We start from the raw sequence: 22,623 nt of genomic DNA on the forward strand, positions 1-22,623 counted from the left end.
CGAGAGTCTTCTCCAACACCACAGTTCAAAAGCATCAATTCTTTGACACTCAGCTTTCTTCACAGTCCAGCTCTCACATCCATACATGACCACTGGAAAAACCATAGCCTTGACTAGTTGGACCTTTGTTGGCAAAGCAGTGTCTCTCCTTTTAATTTTTTTATTTTTATTTTTTACTGCAATAAAACAAACGTTTAATTTAATTCAGAATAAGAAATAAGAAATAACTCTTCAATAAGATATATAAAATTATATAAGGCACTCTTTCAAAGTGATAAAGGTATACTTGGGGCAGGGAGGGGGTGCTGGATAGAAAGATTAAATACCAAGGAGCTATACTGACTGTCTGACAATATCATTTTTTACCAAGTCAAAACATGCTTTACCCTCTGCCCCCAGCATGTTAAAAAGTATATAAATTTTTCTAATAAGTTTAGCACATACAATAGGTACACACAGAGAAAGCATGATTTTCTTCTTTTTTGGATCTGTTCATTGTTCAAGAATATTTAGCATATAGACAATGGTTACAAGATACTCATTTTTTTTAAAGCAGAGAATTAACTACACCCCTCCTCCAAATTGCCTTTGCAATGCGTGAGGACTGACATACCTAGTGGTTCACAGAAACCATCAATTCCTCCCAACATGCTTTAACTTTTCACTCCCGAATTATCTGAAATGAAGTTAAGCAACAGCCTTGAGAGGAATTAGGAAGGACCTCCATTTTCCACCTTACCCGGGAGGACTCTCGCGATTCTAATCTTTTATTGATCTCACAAAAACTTTTAGTAATGTGTAATAAAGAAGGTGGAGAGGGGGAAAAAATATAGGGCCAAATAGGGTCATGTCTAGTGAATTTTCAATCTATGTGAGTTTTCAATGCACATGAAAAATGCAAAAACATGATGTGTCCCTTCCCTGGGAGGAATCTTTCCATATCTACTCCTTATGCAAGTAATGTCTAATTCTAACGTTTGTTTTCCATAAGCTAAAGTCAGTTATTCCATCCAAATCACCAGATTTCAGCAATTTTAGCAAATAATTTGTCTTCCCCATAAGAAAAACAAAACAAAACAGGTAGACTTAAGCAGTCTCTTTTAGGAAGGTGAAATATAGAGAAAAAAGATATATATATATATATAGCCTTTCAAAATAATTTGATTTTTATGTCTGCTGTATAAATATATATATATATATATATATATATATATATATATATATATATAAAGTGTCAGAGCCAATCTTTATGAAAAGAGGGGGGGTGCATCTGGCAGATTAATCAAGAAAACAGGGCTTGGGTGTCTCCGGTCAAAGAAGCAATTCGAACTATGTCTGTGGCCCTGTCGATCTAGCCGCTGAGGCTGAGGGTGGAGCATGCAAGGTTTGCAGAGCGGGACTGTCTTCTTGGAGTCGGGGTCGGGGTGGGGGGGGGGTGGGGCGCCGGGGCGGGGGGAGGCTTTTAAAAAACATCCGTCCCGAAGTCTATTGAGCTGGTCTTCCTTAGGATAGGTGGTACATGCCATATCCCACTGGAGTCGCATAGAGTCGAACGGGCGGGATGGGGAGCACAGGTCTATGGAAAGGGTAAGATGCACTGTATAGAGATGCTGCTTGAAGTGGAGAGTTGATGGGGAAAGGGAGGCTGAAGCCCCAGGGCAGCATAGGTTTTGCAGCCATTTTCAGCTTTTCCAGTTCTGCCTCCTGCAGTCTTTTCGCCTTGGCTCTTCGGTTCTGGAACTAGATTTTGACCTGGGTCTCTGTGAGGTTCAGAGAGCTGGAGAACTCTGCCCGCTCTGCGATGGAGAGGTGCTGTTTCTGGCGGAACTTGCGCCCCAGAGCGAGGAGCTGGGACGTGGTAAAGGGTGTGCGCAGCTTCCGATTGGTCTTGTGTTTCCACAGGGTGCAGGTGGTGGCGCTCATGTGTCTTGGCGGCAGCGGCGGTTCCTGCATCCACGCCGCTCAGTCTTTTGAATTTTCCGACTTGACGGAAGCGGTCTCGAAGGGTTTGACCAGCGGCCCGGGGCTGTGAGCTTCCCGGACGCCGTGGCCAGGCAGCAGAAGCGGCCGCAGGGTGGCCCAGGCGGAGGCGCTTTCGGCTGGCCGCGGGGACGTCTCCTTGGGCGGCTTCTTGTCCGACATGAGCGCCTCCACACTGAAGGGCAGGCTGGAGACCTTGATGCGGCGCTCCTCCGCCGCCCCTTCGGCGCCCCCAGGCCCCAGGCCCGGTCTGGCCACCATCGCCGGGCCCTCCTCATCAGGCGAAGACAAGTCATTGGCTTTGGACGGAGAAGCCACGACTTCTCTGCCCTACGTAGCTCCCTGCGCGCGACTCCGCTGGCAACCCAGCAGCTGCGACTCAAACTTTTTTTCTCTCTGCTTTTTAATATGCTATCTAATTGGTCATAACTTTCCTTCCAAGGAGTAAGCGTTTTTTAATTTCATGGCTGCAATCACCATCTGCAGTGATTTTGGAGCCCAGAAAAATAAAGTCTGACTGTTTCCACTGTTTCCCCATCTATTTCCCATGAAGTGATAGGACCAGATACCATGATCTTAGTTTTCTGAATGTTGAACTTTAAGCCAACTTTTTCATTCTCCTCTTTCATTTTCAACAAGAGGATTTTTAGTTCCTCTTCACTTTCTGCCATAAGGGTGGTGTCATCTGCATATCTGAGGTTATTGATATTTCTCCCGGCAATCTTGCTTCCAGCTTGTGCTTCTTCCAGCCCAGCGTTTCTCTTGATGTACTCTGCGTATAAGTTAAATAAGCAGGGTGACAATATACAGCCTTGATGTCCTCCTTTTCCTATTTGGAACCAGTCTGTTGTTCCATGTCCAGTTCTATCTGTTGCTTCCTGACCGACATATAGGTTTCTCAAGAGGCAGGTCAGGTGGACTGGTATTCCCATCTCTTTTAGAATTTTCCAGTTTATTGTGATCCACACAAAGGCTTTGGCATAGTAAATAAAACAGAAATAGGTGTTTTCTGGAACTCTCTTGCTTTTTTGATGATCCAGCGGATGTTGGAAACTTGATCTCTAGTTCCTTTGCCTTTTCTAAAACCAGCTTGAACATCTGAATGTTCACGGTTCACGTATTACTGAAGCCTGGCTTAGGGAATTTTGAAGCATTACTTTACTAGCATGTGAGATGAGTGCCATTGTGCGGTAGTTTGAGCATTCTTTGGCATTGCCTTTCTTTGGGATTGGAATGAAAACTTTCCTTTTCCAGTCCTGTGGCCATGTCTGAGTTTTCCAAATTTGCTGGCATATTGAATGCAGCACTTTCAGAGCATCATCTTTCAGGATTTGAAATATCTCAACTGGAATTCCGTCACTGCCACTAGCTTTGTTCATAGTGATGCTTTCTAAGGCCCCCTTGACTTCACATTCCAGTATGTCTGGCTCTAGGTGAGTGATCACACCATCGTGATTATCTTGGTCGTGAAGATCCTTTTTGTACAGTTCTTCTGTGTATTCTTGCCACCTCTTCTTAGTATCTTCTGTTTCTTTCAGGTTCATACCATTTCTGTCCTTTATCAAGCCCATCTTTGCATGAAACGTTCCCTTTGTCCAAGCAGCGGTGGCTGCACCAGCACAAGAGGGCTGAGATGAGCTATTCCATGATCAATGTCAGGAGGGGCGGCAGTGAGGACATAACCCTTGTACAAGGTAAGGAGCAGCAGCTGCGCTTTGCTGGAGCAGCTATGAAGAGATACCCCACGTCCAAGGTAAGAGAAACCCAAGTAAGATGGTAGGTGTTGAGAGAGGGCATCAGAAGGCAGACACACTGAAACCGTAATCTCAGAAGACTAGTGTATCTAATCACACGGACCACAGCCTTGTCTAAATCAATGAAACCAAGCCATGCCGTGTGGGGCCATGCAAGTGTCATGGTGGAGAGGTCTGACGGAATGTGGTCCACTGGAGAAGGGAATGGCAAACCACTTCAGTATTCTTGCCTTGAGAACCCCATGAACAGTATGAAAAGAAAAAATGATAGGATACTGAAAGAGGAACTCCCCAGGGCGGTAGGTGCCCAATATGCTACTGGAGATCAGTGGAAAAAATAACTCCAGAAAGAATGAAGGGATGGAGCCACAGCAAAAACAATACCCAGCTGTGGATGTGACTGATGATAGAAACAAGGTTCGATGCTGTAAAGAGCAATATTGCATAGGGGCCTGGAATGTTAGGTCTATGAATCAAGGCAAATTGGAAGCGGTCAAACAGGAGATGGCAAGAGTGAACGTTTACATTCTAGGAATCAGCAAACTAAAATTGACTGGAATGGGTGAATGTAACTCAGATGACCATTATATCTACTACTGCGGGCAGGAATCCCTTAGAAGAAATGGAGTAGCAATCGTGGTCAACAAAAGAGTCTGAAATGCAGTACTTGGATGCAATCTCAAAATGACAGAATGATCTCTGTTCGTTTCCAAGGCAAACCATTCAATATCACAGTAATCCAAGTCAATGACCCAACCAGTAACACTGAAGCCGAAGCTGAACGGTTCTATGAAGACCTACAACACTTTTTAGAACTAACACCCCCAAAGATGTCCTTTTCATTATAGGGGACTGGAATGCAAAAGTAGGAAGTCAAGAAACACCTGGAGTAACAGGCAAATTTGGCCTTGGAATACAGAATGAAGCAGGGCAAAGGCTAATAGATTTTTGCCAAGAGAACCCACTGGTCTTGGCAAACATCTTCTTCCAACAACACAAGAGAAGACTACACATGGACATCACCAGATGATCAACACTGAAATCAGATTGATTATATTCGTTGCAGCCAGAGATGGAGAAGCCCTATATAGTCAGCAAAAACAAGACCAGGAGCTGACTATGGCTCCGATCATGAACACCTTATTGCCAAATTCAGACTTAAATTGAAGAAAGTAGGGAAAACCACTAGACCATTCAGGTATGACCTAAATCAAATCCCTTATGATTATACTGTGGAAGTGAGAAATAGGTTTAAGGGACTAGATCTGATAGATAGAGTTCCTGATGAACTATGGACAGAGGTTGGTGACGTTGTACAGGAGACAGAGATCAAGACCATCCCCATGGAAAAGAAATGCAAAAAAGCAAAATGGCTGTCTGGAGAGGCCTTTCAAATAGCTGTGAAAAGAAGAGAAGCAAAAAACAAAGGAGAAAAGGAAAGATATAAGCATCTGAATGCAGAGTTCCAAACAATAGCAATGAGAGATAAGAAAGCCTTCCTCAGTGATCAATGACCACTGTAGACAGCATATTAAAAAGCAGAGACTTTTAAATTTTACTTTGCCAACATAGATCCATCTCGTCAAGGCTCTGGTTTTTCCGGTAGTCATGTATGGATGTTAGAGCTGGACTATAAAGAAAGCTGATTGGCAAAGAATTGATGCTTTTGAACTATGGTACTAGAGAAGACTCTTGAGTGTTCCTTGAACTGCAAGAAGACCCAACCAATCAATCGTGAAGGAAATCAGTCTGGAATATTCTTTGGAAGGACTGATGTCAAAGCTGAAACTCCAATACTTTGGCCACCTGATGCAAAGAGCTGACTCATTTGAAAAGCCCCTGATGCTCGGAAAGATTGAAGGTGGGATGACAAGGGGAGGATAGAGGATGAGATGGTTGGATGGTATCCCTGACTCAATGGACATGAGTTTGAGTAAACTCTGGGAGTTGGTGATGGACAGGAAGGCCTGGTGTGCTGCAGTCCATGGGGTCACCAAGAGTCAGACACGACTGAGTGACTGAACTGACTGACTGAGTCTGACTTCTGTCTTCCTCCAGATTGGTCTACCAGTAATCATGATTTCATCATGAAAATGGACCTAATTTTTTCCAAAGAAGTTAGTTTTTCCTTCTTCCTAACCTTAAAGGAATTGAGGCCATACTTTTTTTTTCTATTGTATTCCCTGGGCACATAGCATAAGTTATAAAATATCACACAAAGTCACACTAGCAATATTAAGGGGAAGAAAGAGAGAGTCAAGACTGTTACCATTTATTCTGGACATACCCCATACCAGACTCAGGATAAGTAACTTAACCTGCACTGTCTAATCAGCTCCCACAACATGTAATTCCAGTTTTGTACATTAACTCACTGCCTCCAAAGTAATGAACTTGCCAAAGGTCAGTGCTTTAGATTCATCCAGATTTGCCTGGTTTGAAAGCCTTGTTTCTTTATTTCTTTTTTTAATTTTTATTTTTACTTTATTTTACTTTACAATACTGTATTTGTTTTGCTATACATTGACACGAATCTACCACGGGTGTACATAAGTTCCCAAACATGAACCCCCCCTTCCCACCTCCCACCCCACGCCATCTCTCTGGATCATCCCTGTGCACCAGGACATGGAAACAACCTAGATGTCCATCAGCAGATGAATGGATAAGAAAGCTGTGGTACGTATACACAATGGAGTATTACTCAGCCATTAAAAAGAATACATTTGAATCAGTTCTAATGAGATGGATGAAACTGGAGCTGATTATACAGAGTGGAGTAAGCCAGAAAGAAAAACACCAATACAGTATACTATCACATATATATGGAATTTAGAAAGATGGCAATGATGACCCTGTATGCGAGACAGCAAAGGAGACACAGATGTGTAGAAAGCCTTGTTTCTTAACCTCTGAATTATTTCCCCTTTATTCATGTTAGGCACTAGGATACATTTACTGCCAAATAGATGGTTTGTGTCATAGAAGGAAAGAAAATTACCCAATATTCAGAACAAGTTAGGCAGATGACAGAAGGGGGAAAGAGGAGTGAAATGTGGCTTGGCATTATGCTAGTGTTCAACATTCTGGGACCAGAAAATAAATCCATACAGCTTCTTGACCTTTCCTAACTCTTCTGGCCCCTGAAGAAATAAGGAGTAGGAGACTTTAGGTATTAGAGTGGATTGATAATTTCTGAATATCAAAGACAATTTCTCAGTACAGTTCAGTCACTGAGTCATGTCCAACTCTTTGCTACCCAATGGACTGCAGCACGCTAGACTTTTCTGTCTATCACCAAACCTGGAGTTTACTCAAACTCATGTCCAGTGAGTCAGTGATGCCATCCAATCATCTAATCCTCTGTTGTCCCCTTTTTCTCCTCTTCCAATCTTCCAGCATCAGAGTGTTTTCAAATGAGTCAGTTCTTCCCATCGAGTGGCCAAAATATTGGAGTTGCAGCCTCAGCATCAGTCCTTCCAATAAATATTCAAGACTGATTTCCTTTAGGATGGACTAGTTGGATCTCCTTGGACTACAAGAGTCTTCTCAAGAGTCTTCTCCAAGACAACAGTTCAAAAGCATCAATTCTTTGATCTTCAGCTTTCTTTATGTTCCAACTTTCATATCCATACATGACTACGAAGAAACATAGCTTTGACTAGATGGAGTTTTGTCAGCAAAGTAATGTTTCTGCTTTTTAAACCTATGTTGCCTAGGTTTGTCATAGCTTTTCTTCCAAGGAGCAAGTGCCTTTAGTTTCATGGCTGTAGTCACCATTTACAGTGATTTTGGAGTCCAAGAAAGTTGTCTCTCACTGTTTCCATTGATTCCCCATCTATTTGCTGTCAAGTGATGTGACTGGATGCCATGATCTTCGTTTTTTGAATGTTGAATTTTAAGCCAGCTTTTCCACTCTCCTCTTTTACTTTCATCAAGAGGCTGTTTAGTTCTTCTTTAACTCTGTCATAAAGGTGGTGTTAACTGCATATCTGAGGCTATTGACATTTCTCCCTGCAAACTTGATTCCAGGTGGTATTCACATGATGTACTCTGCATATAAGTCAAATTAGCAGGGTGACAGTATGCAGTCTTGACCTACTCCTTTCCCACTTTGGAACCAGTCTGTAGTTCCATGTCCAGTTCTAACTGTTGCTTCTGAACCTGCATACAGATTTCTCAGGAGGCAAGTAAAGTGGTCTGGTATTCCCATCTCTTTAAGAATTTTCCAGTTTGTTATGATCTACACATACAAGGTTTTGGCATAATCAATAAAGCAAAGGTAAATTTTTTTTTTCCCTGAAATTATCTTGCTTTTTAAATGATGCAATGGCTGTTGGCAATTTGATCTCTGGTTCCTCTGCCTTTTCTAGATCCAGTTAAAACATCTGGAAGTTCACCATTCAGGTACTATTGAAGCCTAGCTTGGAGAATTTTGAGCATTACTTTGCTGGTGTGTGAGATGAGTGCAATTGTGTGGTAGTCTGAACATTCTTTGTTGTTGTCTTTCTTTGGGAATGGAATGAAAATTGAGTTTTTCCAGTCCTGTGGCCACTGCTGAGTTTTCCAAATGTGCTGGCATATTGAGTGCAGCACTTTCACAGCATCATCTTTCAGGATTTGAAATAGCTCAACTTGAATTCCATCACCTTCACTAGCTTTGTTTGTAGTGATGCTTTCTAAGGCCCACTTGACTTCACATTGCAAGATGTTTGGCTCTAGATGAGTGATCACACCATTGTGTTTATCTGGGTCAGAAGATGTTCTTTGTGTAGTTCTATGTATTCTTCCCACCTCTTCTTAATATCTTCTTCTTCTCTTAGGTCCATACCATTTCTGTCCTTTATGGAGCCCATCTTTGCATGAAATGTTCCCTTGGTATCTCTGACTTTCTTGAAGAGATCTTTAGTCTTTCTCATTCTATTGTTTTCCTCTATTTATTTGCACTGATCACTGAGGAAGGCTTTCTTATCTCTCCTTAATGTCCTCTGGAACATTCATCCTTTTCATTCAAATGGATATCTCCTTTTCTCTTTTGCATTTTGCTTCTCTTCCTTTCTCAGCTATTTGTAAGGCCTCCTCAGACAACCATTTTGCCTTTTTGCCCCTCCCCCCCCTTTTTTTTCATCCAGATGATCTTGATCACTGCCTGCTGTACAATGTTACAAACCTCCGTTCATAGTTCTTCAGGCAATCTGTCTATCACATTTAATCCCTTGAATCTATTTGTCACTTCCACTGCATAATTGTAAGGGGTTTGATTTAGGTCATACTTGAATGGTCTAGTGCTTTTCCCTACTTTCTTCAATTTAATTCTGAGTTTTGCAGTAAGGATTTCATGATGTGATCCACAGTCAGCTCTCAGTCTTGTTTTTGCTGACTGTATGGAGCTTCTCCATCTTTGGCTGCAAAAAATATAATCTATTTTATTTTGGTATTGACCATCTGGAGATGTCCATGTGTAGAGTCATCATTTGTGTTGTTGGAAGAGGGCGTTTGCTATGACCAGTGTGCTCCTTTGGCAAAACTATGTTAGTCTTTGCCTTGCTTTATTTTGTACTCCAAGACCAACTATGCCTGTTACTCCAAATATCTCTTGACATTCTACTTTTGCATTCCAGTCCCCTATGATGAAAAGGACATCTTTTTTGGGTGTTAATTCTAGAAGGTCTTGTATGTCTTCATAGAACCACTTATCTTCAGCTTCTTGAGTATTACTGGTTGGGGCATAGACTTGTATTATTATGGTATTGAATGGCTTGCCTTCAAAATGAACAGAGATCATTCTATCATTTTTAAGTTGGCACCCAAATACAGCATTTTGGACTCTTTTGTTGACTATGAGGGATACTTCATTTCTTCTAAGGAATTCTTTTCTACAGTAGTAGATATAATGGTCATCTGAGTTAAATTTGCCCATTCCAATCTATTTTAGTTCACTGATTCCTAAAACGTTGATGTTCACTCTTGACACCTCCTGTTTGTCCACTTCTTATTTACCTTGATTCAGGGACCTAACATTCCAGTTTATACTCTGAACATTTTGCATAGGGCAGCATCCTGGTGTCAGCACACAAGTCAGTAATGGGAGTTGCAGGTAGCCGAATGTGTGGATTATCCCCTACGTTAAAATGTCAAATAAAGCCTTTCCATTCTCAACAAATACAAATGTACTTCAAGCAGACAGAAATAGGTTAATAAAAGTTCTGTGACCATATGGAGCAGTGCTAATATGTACATGATAAGGACAGTAATCTGTTTATCCTCCTAATGGCTATGTGTTCTCTATCTTCACAGAGAGGATTATTTATCTTTTTAAAATAAAGTAACACTTCAGATCATTCTACAGACTACAGTAATCAAGGCAGTAAGGTCCTGGTGCAAAAGCAGAAATTTGGATCAATGGAACAGGATCAAAAGCCCAGCAATACACCCATGCACCTATAGTCATCTAATCTATAACAAAGGATGCAAGAATATACAGTGGGAGAAAGACAAACTCTTCAACAAGCAGTGCTGGGAAAACTGAACAGTTAGATGTAAAATAATGAAATTAGAACATTTTCTAACATTATACAAAAAATTAAAAAATGGATTAAAGACCTAAATATAAGGCTGGAGACTATAAAACTCTTAGAGATGAATATAGGCAGAACACTCTTTGATATAAATCAAAGCAAGATCTTTTCTGACCCACTTCCTAGAGTAATGAAAATAAAAGGTAAACAAATGGGACATCGCATTGCACAGGAAATTATAAAGATGAAAAGACAACTCTTAGAACAGGAGAAAATATTTGCAAACAAAGCAACTGACAAAGACTTAATCTCCAGAATATACAAGCAGCTCACGCAGCTCAGTAAAATAGAAAAAAAAAGAAAAAAATAGGGAGAAGACTTAAACAGAAGTTTTTTTTCAAAGAAGACGTATACAGATGGTCAACAAACACATGAAAAGATGCTCAACAAAATGCTCATTATTTGCGAAATGCAAGTGAAAACAATGAGATATCACCTCACATGGTCAGAATGGCCATCATAAAAAAATCTACAAACAATAGATGCTAGAGAGGCTGTGGAGAAAAGGCAATCCTGCTGCTCTGTTGGTGGAAATGTAAATTGATAAAACCACTATGGAGAACAGTATGGAGTTTCCTTAAAAAGCTAAAAATAAAACTGCCTTATGGCTCAGCAGTCCTACTATGGGACATATACCCTGAGAAAATCATAATTCAAAAAGGCACATATACCCCAATGTTCACTGCAGCACCATTTACATTAGACAGTACATAGAAACAACCTAAATGCCCATCAACAATGGAATTCATAAAGAAGATGTGATATATATATATATATATATGTGTGTGTGTGTGTGTGTGTGTGTGTGTGTACAATATAATATTACTCAGCCCTACTAAAAAGCCTCTTGGTGAAAGTGAAAGAGGGGAGTGAAAAAGTTGGCTTAAAGCTCAACATTCAGAACACTAAGATCATGGCATCTGGTCCCATCATTTCATGGAAAATAGATGAAGAAACATTGGAAACAATGTCAGACTTTATTTTGGGGGCTCCAAAATCACTGCAGATGGTGATTGCAGCCATGAGATTAAAAGACGCTTACTCCTAAAGCGTCCTAAAGTCATGACCAACCTAGGTAGCATATTCAAAAACTGAGATACTACTTTGTCAACAAAAGTCCATCTAGTCAAGGCTATGGTTTTTCCAGTGGTCCTGTATGGATGTGAAAGTTGGACTGTGAAGAAAGCTGAGTGCCAAAGAATTGATGCTTTTGAACTGTGGTGTTGGAGAAGACTCTTGAGAGTCCCTTGATATGAAAGGAGATGCAACCATTCCATCTTAAAGGAGATCAGCCCTGAGATTCCTTTGGAAGGAATGATGCTAAAGCTGAAACTCCAGTACTTTGGCCACCTCATGCGAAGAGCTGACTCATTGGAAAAGACTCTGATGCTGGGAGGGATTGGGGGCAGGAAGAGAAGGGGACGACCCAGGATGAAATGGCTGGATAGCATCACTGACTCGATGCACATGAGTTTGGGTGATCTCCGGGACTTGGTGATGGACAGGGAGGCCTGGTGTGCTGCAGTTCATGGGGTTGCAAAGAGTTGGGCACGACTGTGTGACTGAACTGAACTGAACAAGGAATGAAATTTGTGGTGATGTGGATGGACCTAGAGTCTGTCATATAGAGTGAATAAGTCAGAAAAGCAAATATTGTATATTAAGGTATATATATGGAACCTAGAACAATGGAACTGATGAACAAACTTGTTGACACAGTGGGGGAGAGAAATTGTAAGGCAAATTCGGAGAAGCATTGACATATATACACTACGATGCGTAAAATAACTAGCATAACGCTGTTGCCTAGTACAGGGAGCTCAGTTCAGTGCTGTGTGATGATTTAGAGGAGTGGGATGGGGATTGAGAAAGAGGCTCAAGAGGGAAGGGATGTATGTATATATAAGAAATTAACACAGTATTATAAAGCAATTATACACCAATTAAAAATAAAAATACTTGAAAAAAATTAAAGTGACAATATAGGGTTACAGTTATTTATTGAGTGTCATCCATTCCCCACCCTAAATTTCTTGAGAGGTGCAAAAAGTTTTCTGAAAGAATTCTGGAGCCAGCAGAAAAGTCTTGTCAGTTAGCTCTTCACGTAAAGAGATGGAGTTCAAGAATGGAACTAGGTTGTAATGCACCTTCTGACTTTCAGTCCTTTGAGTCTTCTGTTGGATGCAGTCTCAGGGAGGGGTTGCAAGACTGAGGAACAGCTATAGTCAGCAAAGCCTGATGTCATTATTGTCTCAAATCTCTGTGGCAGCTCACTGTTCAGGGAGCCACTATTGGGTCTGAGCACAGTAACTGACTGTAGCCATCACTGGTTCTCTGAAGAAGGCATTGTCAGGTGATATGATCCAATTTGGTTCATAATTCCATCCTAAACATAACTTCCACAATTAAACTAGGAATATTATGATGGGAAAAGTCAACCTTGGTGTTATATACTAAACATGTTTTTGGGTCACTTGATATACCTGGCAAGATAGAAGTCTACCATAATCTTAAGAATATACTATTTGAATACACTGATTTACTTCATGGAGAAGGCAATGGCACCCCACTCCAGTACTCTTGCCTGGAAAATCCCATGGACAGCAGAGCCTGGTGGGCTGCCATCTCTGGGGTTGCACAGAGTTGGACACGACTGAAGCGACTTAGCAACAGCAGCAGCACTTACCTCATGAGAAGAGTTGACTCATTGGAAAAGACCCTGATGCTGGGAGGGATTGAGGTCAGGAAGAGAAGGGGATGACAGAGGGTGAGATGGCTGGATGGCATCACCGACTCAATGGACATGAGTTTGGGTAAACTCCGGCAGTTGGTGATGGACAGGGAGGCCTGGCATGCTGCGATTCATGGGGTCGCAAAGAGTTGGACACGACTGAGCGACTGAACTGAACTGAACTGAATTAAATAAAATTTTAGGTCTCTTCTGTAAGTATTTTGCAACTCAACAGTTTTCTGGCTCAGCAAACCACATTTAGACCTTGTTGTATCGCTTTTATTTTAGTGTGCATACTGTGAGTAGTTGCTCAATTGTATCTGACTCTTTGTGGCTCCATGAATCATAGCCCATCAGGCTCCTCTGTCCATGGGGAGTTTCCAGGCAAGAATACTGGAGTGGGTCACCATGCCCTCTTCCAGGGGATCTTCCCAACCCAGAGATTGAATCCAGGTCTCCCTCATTGCAAGCAGATTCTTTACCATCTTAGCCACCAGGGAAGACCATGAATACTGGAGTGGGTAGCCTATCCCTTCTCCAGGGGATCTTCCCTATCCAGGAATTGAACCGGTGTGCCCCGCATAGCAGGCAGATTCTTTACCAGCTGAGCTATTAGGGAAGACCATCTTCAGTTTGCACGGTCAACTTTAAAAGCAGATTATATACGTCTCAAGAGTTATTTCAGCTTCATTCTTAGAAATCTAGCATCTAAGTATCTGAAATGTAGAAAGTTTGATTCATAATGATAATAGATAAAAAAAAGATATTGATTTAAACTGCTGTGATTTTGAAGATTTATTGCTCTAAAAGCATATATTGACTTAAAATATAAGGTCAGATTTTGACATTAAATTAACAATAAATATTTGTATATATACCAGAGCAGAAAGGCAGTAAATGTAAATAATGCTCTCTGCATGTTGAATCTAAAAATGAATCATTTGCTCTTCTAATCCTAGTTTCCCAGGACACTCACACAAAAGACTTATTAAAAACATGAGAAAGAACTTTGATGTAGAAGCTCAGATATCATCTGCATCAGCTACCAAGATGACATTAGGATAATTACCAAAATATGAATCTCCGTGTAGTCATGACAGTGCAGCTGTTCCCAGGCTGATTCCCTTTTGGCTTCTGAGTTGATTGCAAAATGACATCATACTACATTCCACTTTACAATAGGCAGTTATTTTTCATCCTGTATTAGGGGATACATATTGGATTCTATTTAAAAACTGATTTTATAACATTCAAGGTTTAAATATATACATTAAGTGTATGGATGAAAATCAAAGGACATGGTCAGTAATGAGCTATGTTATAAATTTTCCATTTCTTTCAGATGCTGTTATGACTTTATAATATTTAGAACACTTTATCTACTGCCTATCCACATATTTATGTCATCTGTTTCTATTATCTGTCTGCCTTTAAGCCTGCTTTACTATGGATCTTGAATGCAATCCTGATTCCCTTTGAGAGATTCAATGAGCACATAAATTTGTCAAAGTCCAGATTTTAGGTTACAATAATTGACCCTGATGTCTATAGACTCATTTCAGCAAAATTGTACATCTTTTGAAATTTTTGTGTGTATGTTTATATACTGTTTATATATTTGAGAGAGACTCTATAGTTCTTGACAGATGAGAATTTGTGACTTGAGAAATGATAAAGATTTAAAAAGAAACATGTGAGTTAAGTTGGGAGAAGAAACAGTTGGAAGCATTTCTGAGATTAGAGTTTCACCTTATTCTTTTTCATGATAACATATCTCAGCACCATTCACAAGGGGATACATACCACATCAGCACATACTCAAACTTTGTATCATATACCTGGTGGCATATCTTATACCAGGTTCTTTTCTCTCTTCTGGCAGCCAAATTCTTCCTTTCTGGGAAATACCAGCTCAGTAAAAGTCCTGCATTCACTGCAGTTCATGGTACAGAGGTACTTCTTCCTACTCTCCCACCTTGCCCACATACCTCCCCTCTCCTCACATGTGCCAGGCAGATTTTTTCTATGTCTTCACTCGTCCTACCCTTTCAGCCTGGGATGAACTCCTCACTTCTTTGGGGTACATGTCTGATTATCCCAATGCTGCTTCTCCATCATGATCCCTCATATGCTGTGTTCATTTACCTTGTAGTTCTACCATACTGTCTTCCTTCTTCACTAGACTCTGAGAGCCTTCTTTAAAAAAAAAAAATTTTAGCATCTCATCATTATGTAGCAGTTTATGATTTATCAGTACTTCTTGCATTTGATCCTCACAACCACTTTAGCTCCTTGGGGATTCCTCCCTTCTGCCTGAGTGTTTAGGACCTCAACGAGTGTCTGGTAAGTGTCTTAAGTATGGGAAGACATGAACTTCACATCTTCCTCCTCTGTTCTTGACTCCACCCCTGGCATCCTGGAAAGAAGGCAAGCATGCCTTTCATCACCATACCTCTGGCCCCAAAGCAGGGCCTACCACTCGGGAGAAGCTTAGGAAGTGTGTGTGTGGAAAGGTATCCTCTGCAATCTATTGTAACCTCTGCCCCCTCCAAACCCATACTGGGCTCCCAATCTGTACCACACACCTTGAAGCTGCTTCTCCTACATGGAGCTGTTGATGTTCTATGTGCTTAATTTTAGCACCCTAGACAGACAGAAAGTCACTCAGAGAAAGAGACTGTTTTCACACTTATGAACTTTCAAAGAAAACAAATCTACCAAATCTATTTGGAGCACATGTGAGGGAAGGGGCAGGCCCTAGGCAAACACTGGTCAAGAAGAATTGACCCCTCCAGTGTTTATTACTTCTCTGAGAAGAAAAACACTGCCTCTGAGTCTTTGAAAAGAGTATTCAGATAGAAAATGAAAATTTTCAGGAATGAATGCTTGAGTTTTTGTTTAGTGCTAGCAAGGAAGTCAAAAGCAATCCTGTTATTGCTATCAATCATAACAGGATTAGAAAAGTGAATCAAGAAGGGAGTTATTGCCATAATAAGCATATTCATCTTAGAAACTACTATCCTTCCCCACCAGTCCTAAAACTAACCTTCCTCATCCAGTGACATGTGGCCCTGGGAGATCTGGGGGCGGGGGGGGGGGGGGGGGGGGGGGGGGGGGAGCTGAGAGTGGCTTTACTGCAAAGAAGTGAGTAAAAATTCAGTTTTAAAATGCATTTGAACTTGAGTGACTTAAAATGATTGAAAAAAAATACGACAATAAACACAGACAAAAATAATAATAGGTACACGCATAAAAAAGAAAGGAATCCAAAGCATACTGCTAAAGATAGTCACCAAATAATAAGAAGAGGGAAAAAAAGAAGAAAGAAACAAGAAAGAATTACAAAAACAACCCCACCTAAAACAATTTTTAAAATTGTAGTAAGTGCATTCCTTTTCATAATTACTTAAATACGAATAGACTAAAAGCTCTAATAAAGGCATAGCATAGCTGAATGGATAGGAAACCAGTCCCATATATCTGGTGCTTATAAAAGACTCACTTCAGGTCTAAAGACACACACAGACCAAAAATAAAGGGATGGAAAAAGGTGTTCTATGTAAATACAGATAAAATAAAGCTGGAATATTTATATCAGACAAAATAAACTTTAAATAGACTGCAACAAGAGACAAAAAAAGACAGTACATAATGATCAAATGATCAATCCAAAAAGAAGATATAACAATTATATATATATATATATTATATATATATATATATATATATTCACACACACACACATATAAAGTGAAAGAAAGTGAAAGTCTCTCAGTCGTGTCTAACTCTTTGCAACTATATACTCCATGGAGTTCTCCATCCCAGAATGCTGGGGTGGGTAGCCTTTCCCTTCTCCAGGGGATCTTCCCAGCCCAGCAATCGAACCCAGGTCTCCTGTATTACAGGTGGATTCTTTACCAGCTGAGCCACAAGGGAAGCCCAAGAATACTGGAGTGGGTAGCCTATCTCTTCTCCAGCAGATCTCGCCAACTCAGGAATTTCCTGCATTACAGGCAGATTCTTAACCAACTGAGCTACAAGGAAAGCTATTATATATATACTTCCATGTTGGTTACATATGGGAGCAACCAACATGGGAGCACCTAAATATATAAAGCAAATATTACAGACCTAAAGGGATAAATTGAAAGTAACACAATACTTATAGGGAATTTTAACATATTGCTTACATCAATGAAAAAATCATCCAGACAGAAAATCAAAAGGAAATACTAGCCTTAAATGATAACTTAGATCAACTATTTACTATAAAATATTTCATTATAAAGGAGCAGAATACACATTGTTTTCAAGTGCACATGGAACATTCTCCATGGTAAATTACATGCCAAGCTATAAAAGAAATCTCAGTAAATTTAGGAAAGTTGAATATATATATATAAATATATAAATATATATATATATAATGGATATATATATATAGATATCATATATATATGGATATATATATAATCATGATATATATATAACTGAATATATATACATAATATATATATTTTATATATATATATATATATATATATATACACGTAGCATCTTTTCCAATTACAAAACTGAGACTAGAAATCAACTTCATGAAAAGAGCTTCAGAAAGTATAAACACATGATAGCTAACTAATATGCTACTAAACAACCAATGGATCCAGGAAAAAATCAAGAAGAAACAAACAAAAAGAAAAAAAAAAAAAACCCTGGCGACAATGAGAATGAAAATGCAGTGATTCAAAATATAAGACACATAGCAAAAGAAGTTCTAAGTAGGAAGTTTATAGCAATACAAGAAAAATTTCAAATAAACAACCTAAACTTACAAAAACTGGAAAAAGTAGAACAAACAAACAAACCCAAAGTTAGTAGAAGGAAATAAATAATAAAAATCAAGTCATAAATAAATGACATAGAGGAAAAAATAGAAAAAAATCAATACAAGCAAAAGCTGACTTTTTGAAAAGATAAAACTGATAAACTTTAGACAGATTTATCTAGAAAAAAAGAGAAAGGGCCCAAAATGATAAAATCAGAAATAAACAAAGAAGTTACAACCAAAACCACATAAATGGGAAGAATTATAAGAAATGGCGTCAATAATATACCAGTAAAGTGGATTACCTACAAAAATACATTTCTAAAACAAAAGTCTTCTATGGCTGAATCAGGAAGAAGTAGAAAGCATAAACAGATAAATGATCAGTAATAAAGTTGAATCACTACTAACAAACAAGTCCAGCACAGTTTAGCTCTATGGGTAAATTTTACCAAACACTTAGAGAAGAGTTAACACATTCTTTTCAAACTATTTCAAGAAAACTGCAGAGGAATAAATTTTTCTGTACTCATTTTATGAAACCAGGATCACTCTGATACCAAAACAGGACAAACATATCACAAATGAGAAATTATACTCCAATATCATTTATGAATGGGGTTCCCTGATAGCTCAGTTGGTAAAGAACCCACCTACAATACAGGAGACCATGGTTCAATTCCTGGGTTGGGAAGATCTGCTGGAGAAGGGATAGGCTATCCATTCCAGTATTCTTGGGCTTCCCTTGTGGCTCAGCTGGTAAAGAGTCCAAGTGCAATGCAGGAAACCTGGGTTCGAGCCCTGGGTTGGGAAGATCCCCTGGAGAAGGGAAAGGATACCCACTCCAGTGTTCTGGCCTAGAGAATTCCATGGACTGTATAGTCCATGGGGTCACAGAGTCAGACATGACTAAGTGACTTTCACTTTCACTTTCATCATTTATGAACACAGATTAAAAATTCTCAACAAAATATTAGCAAACTGAATGCAATAATTCACTAAGATGATTATACACTATGACAAGATGGGGTTTATCCCAGGGGTGAAAGGATGATTCAATATTAGCAAATCAAAAAAATCAAATCAATAAAATTAGAAATGAAAATGGAGAGATCACAACAGACAACACAGAAATACAAAGGATCATAAGAGACTACTATCAGCAGTTATATGCCAATAAAATGGACAACGTGGAAGAAATGGACAAATTCTTAGAAAACTACAACTTTCCAAAACTGAACCAGAAAGAAATAGAAAATCGGAACAGACCCATCACAAGCATGGAAATTGAAACTGTAATCAGAAATCTTCCAGTAAACAAAAGCTCAGGTCCAGACGGCTTCACAGCTGAATTCTACCAAAAATTTTGAGAAGAGCTAACACCTATCCTATTCAAACACTTCCAGAAAATTGCAGAGGAAGGTAAACTTCCAAACTCATTCTATGAGGCCACCATCACCCTAATACCAAAACCTGACAAAGATGCCACAAAAAAAGAAAACTACAGGCCAATATCACTGATGAACATAGATGCAAAAATCCTCAACAAAATTCTAGCAATCAGAATCCAACAACACATTAAAAAGATCATACACCATGACCAAGTGGGCTTTATCCCACGGATGCAAGGATTCTTCAATATCTGCAAATCAATCAATGTAATTCACCACATTAACAAATTGAAAAATAAAAACCAGGTTATTACCCAATAGATGCAGAGAAGGCCTTTGACAAAATTCAACATCCATTTCTGATAAAAACACTCCAGAAAGCAGGAATAGAAGGAACATACCTTAACATAATAAAAGCTATATATGACAAACCCACAGCAAACATTATCCTGGTGAAAAATTGAAAGCATTTCCCGTAAAGTCAGAAACAACACACGAGTGCCCACTTTCACTGCTACTATTCAACATAGTTCTGGAAGTTTTGGCCACAGCAATCAGAGCAGAAAAAGAAATAAAAGGAATCCAAATTGGAAAAGAAGAAGCAAAACTCTCACTGTTTGCAGATGACATGATCCTGTACATAGAAAACCCTAAAAACTCCACCAGAAAATTACTAGAGCTAGTCAATGAATATAGTAAAGTTACAGGATATAAAATCAACACACAGGAATCCCTTGCATTCCTATACACTAATAGTGAGGAAGTAGAAAAAGAAATTAAGGAAACAATTCCATTCACCATTGCAATGAAGAGAATAAAATACTTAGGAATACATCTACCTAAAGAAACTAAAGACCTATATATATAAAACTATAAAATACTGATGGAAGAAATCAAAGAGGACACTAATAGATGGAGAAGTATACCATGTTCATGGATCAGAAGAATCAATATAGTGAAAATGAGTATACTACCCAAAGCAATCTACAGATTCAATGCAATCTCTATCAAGCTACCAGCGGTATTTTTCATAGAACTAGAACAAATAATTTCAAGATTTGTATGGAAATACAAAAAACCTCGAATAGTCAAAGCAATCTTGAGAAAGAAGAATGGAACTGGAGGAATCAACTTGCCTGACTGCAGGCTCTACTACAAAGCCACAGTCATCAAGAAAGTATGGTACTGGTACAAAGACAGAAATATAGATCAATGGAACAAAATAGAAATCCCAGAGATAAATCCACACACCTATGGACACCTTATCTTCGACAAAGGAGGCAAGAACATACAATGGAGTAAAGACAATCTCTTTAACAAGTGGTGCTGGGAAAACTGGTCAACCACTTGTAAAAGAATGAAATTAGATCATTTTCTAACACCACACACAAAAATAAACTCAATCAATATGATAAACAATTTATGAAAAGAAGAATAAAAATCATATGATAATCTTCATAGATCTTGAAAAATCTTTTGACAAAATTTAGCATCCATTTATGATAAAAAATTCTTCACAAATTGGATACAGAGGGAACAGGTTTCAACATAATGAAGGACAAATATAAGACAGCTAATATACTAAATGGTGGAAAAGTTGAAAGCATTTCCACTAACATCAAGAATGTGACAAATATCCCCATGCTTGCCATTTTATTCAACAAAGTATTGAATGTCCTAGACACAGTAATTGACAAGAAAAAGAAATAAAAGAAATTCAAACTGGTATAAAGGTGTAAAACTGTCACTATTTGCAGATGACATGATACTATTTATAGAAAATGCTAACAACATCAAAAAACTACTAGAACACATCAACAAATTCTGTAAAGTTGCAGAATATAAAATATATATACAGGAATCAGTTGCATGTCCATAGCCTAGCAACAAACTATCAGAAAGAGAAATTGAAAAAGTGAAAGTGTAAGTCCCTCACTTGTGTCCAGCTGTTTGTGACCCCATGGACTACAGCTTGCCAGGCTCCTCTGTCCTTGGGGATTCTCCAGGCAAGAATGTTGGAGTGGGTTGCCATTCCCTTTTCCAGGGGATCTTCCCAATGCAGGGATCAAACTCAGGTCTCCCATATTGCAGGCAGATTCTTTACCATCTGAGCCACCAAGGAAACCCAACAACAAACTATCAGAAATGAAAACTGAGAAAACAACCCTATTTACCACCAAGTCAAAAAGAATAAAATACCTAAGAAGAAATCTAACCGAGGTGCTAAAACTCCTGTACCCTGAAAATTTCAAGACACTGATACAAGTCATTGAAGATTAAACAACCAGAAAGATATATGATGTTCATGAATTGGAAGTTTAAAGTTGTTAAAAATGATTATATATCCAAGGCAGCCTTGAGGTTTGATACAATTTGTATCGAAATGTCAATGGCAATTTTCACAAAATTAGAGAAAACAATCCTAAAATATTCAGGGAAACACAAAGGACCTCAAATAGGCAAAACAATCTCGAGAAGCAAAAACAAGCCTGGAAATTTTGTGCTCCCTGACTTCAAACTATATCACAAAGCACAGTAATCAAAACAGTATGGTACCGGCACATAAACAGACACAAATATCAATATACCAGTTTAGTTGGTTCAGATATAAACCCATACTTATATGGTCAACTAACTTATGATAAAAGAGGAAAGACTATACAATGGGGGAAAAGACAGCCTCTTTAGTAATGGTGTTGAGAAAACTGGATGTCTTTGTACCAAAGAGTCTCACTGGACTACTTTCTCCCACCATATAAAAAAAATATGCTCAATATAGATTAAAGGCTTAACTGAAAGACCCGAGCCATAAAACTTGTAGAAGGAAACATAGGCAGTACATTCTTTGACATTGGACTTAGCAATAATTTTTGGATATTTTCTCAGGCAAGAGAAGCAGAAGCAAAAATAAGCAAATGAGATTATGGTAAAATCTAAAGCTTCTGCATAATGAAGGAAACTATCCAAAGAATGAAAAGCTGGCCTCCTGAGTGACAGAAGATATTTGTAAATGATATATAGAACAATGGGTTAATATCTAAAATATGCAAAGAACTTATACAGATGAACATAAAAAAACTAACAACTTGATTAAAAAGGGGCAGGTGTCTGAATAGACATTTTGCCCAAGAATATCTACAGATGGCCAATAGGTACGGGAAAAGGTATTTAACATCACTAATCGTTTGTTGTTGTTGTCATTCAGTTGCTAAATTGTGTCTGACTCTTTGAAACCCCATGGAATGCAGCATGCCAAACTCTCCTGTTCTTCACTATCTCTCTGAGTTTGCTCAGATTCATGTCCACTGAGTCAAGGATGCTATCTCAATTTTGCCTTCAATCTTTCTCAGCATCAGGGTCTTTT

General features: G+C 39.0%; 1 pseudogene; it reads right to left on the reverse strand.

The window, feature by feature from the left end:
- Positions 1-1,483: 1,483 nt before the first annotated feature.
- LOC106990902 (homeobox protein MSX-2-like) overlaps positions 1,484-22,623 on the reverse strand; it is a 36,594-nt pseudogene continuing 15,454 nt past the window's right edge.

Source organism: Ovis aries, chromosome 2 (genome assembly GCF_016772045.2).
Source record: "Ovis aries strain OAR_USU_Benz2616 breed Rambouillet chromosome 2, ARS-UI_Ramb_v3.0, whole genome shotgun sequence".
Classification (NCBI taxonomy): domain Eukaryota; kingdom Metazoa; phylum Chordata; class Mammalia; order Artiodactyla; family Bovidae; genus Ovis; species Ovis aries.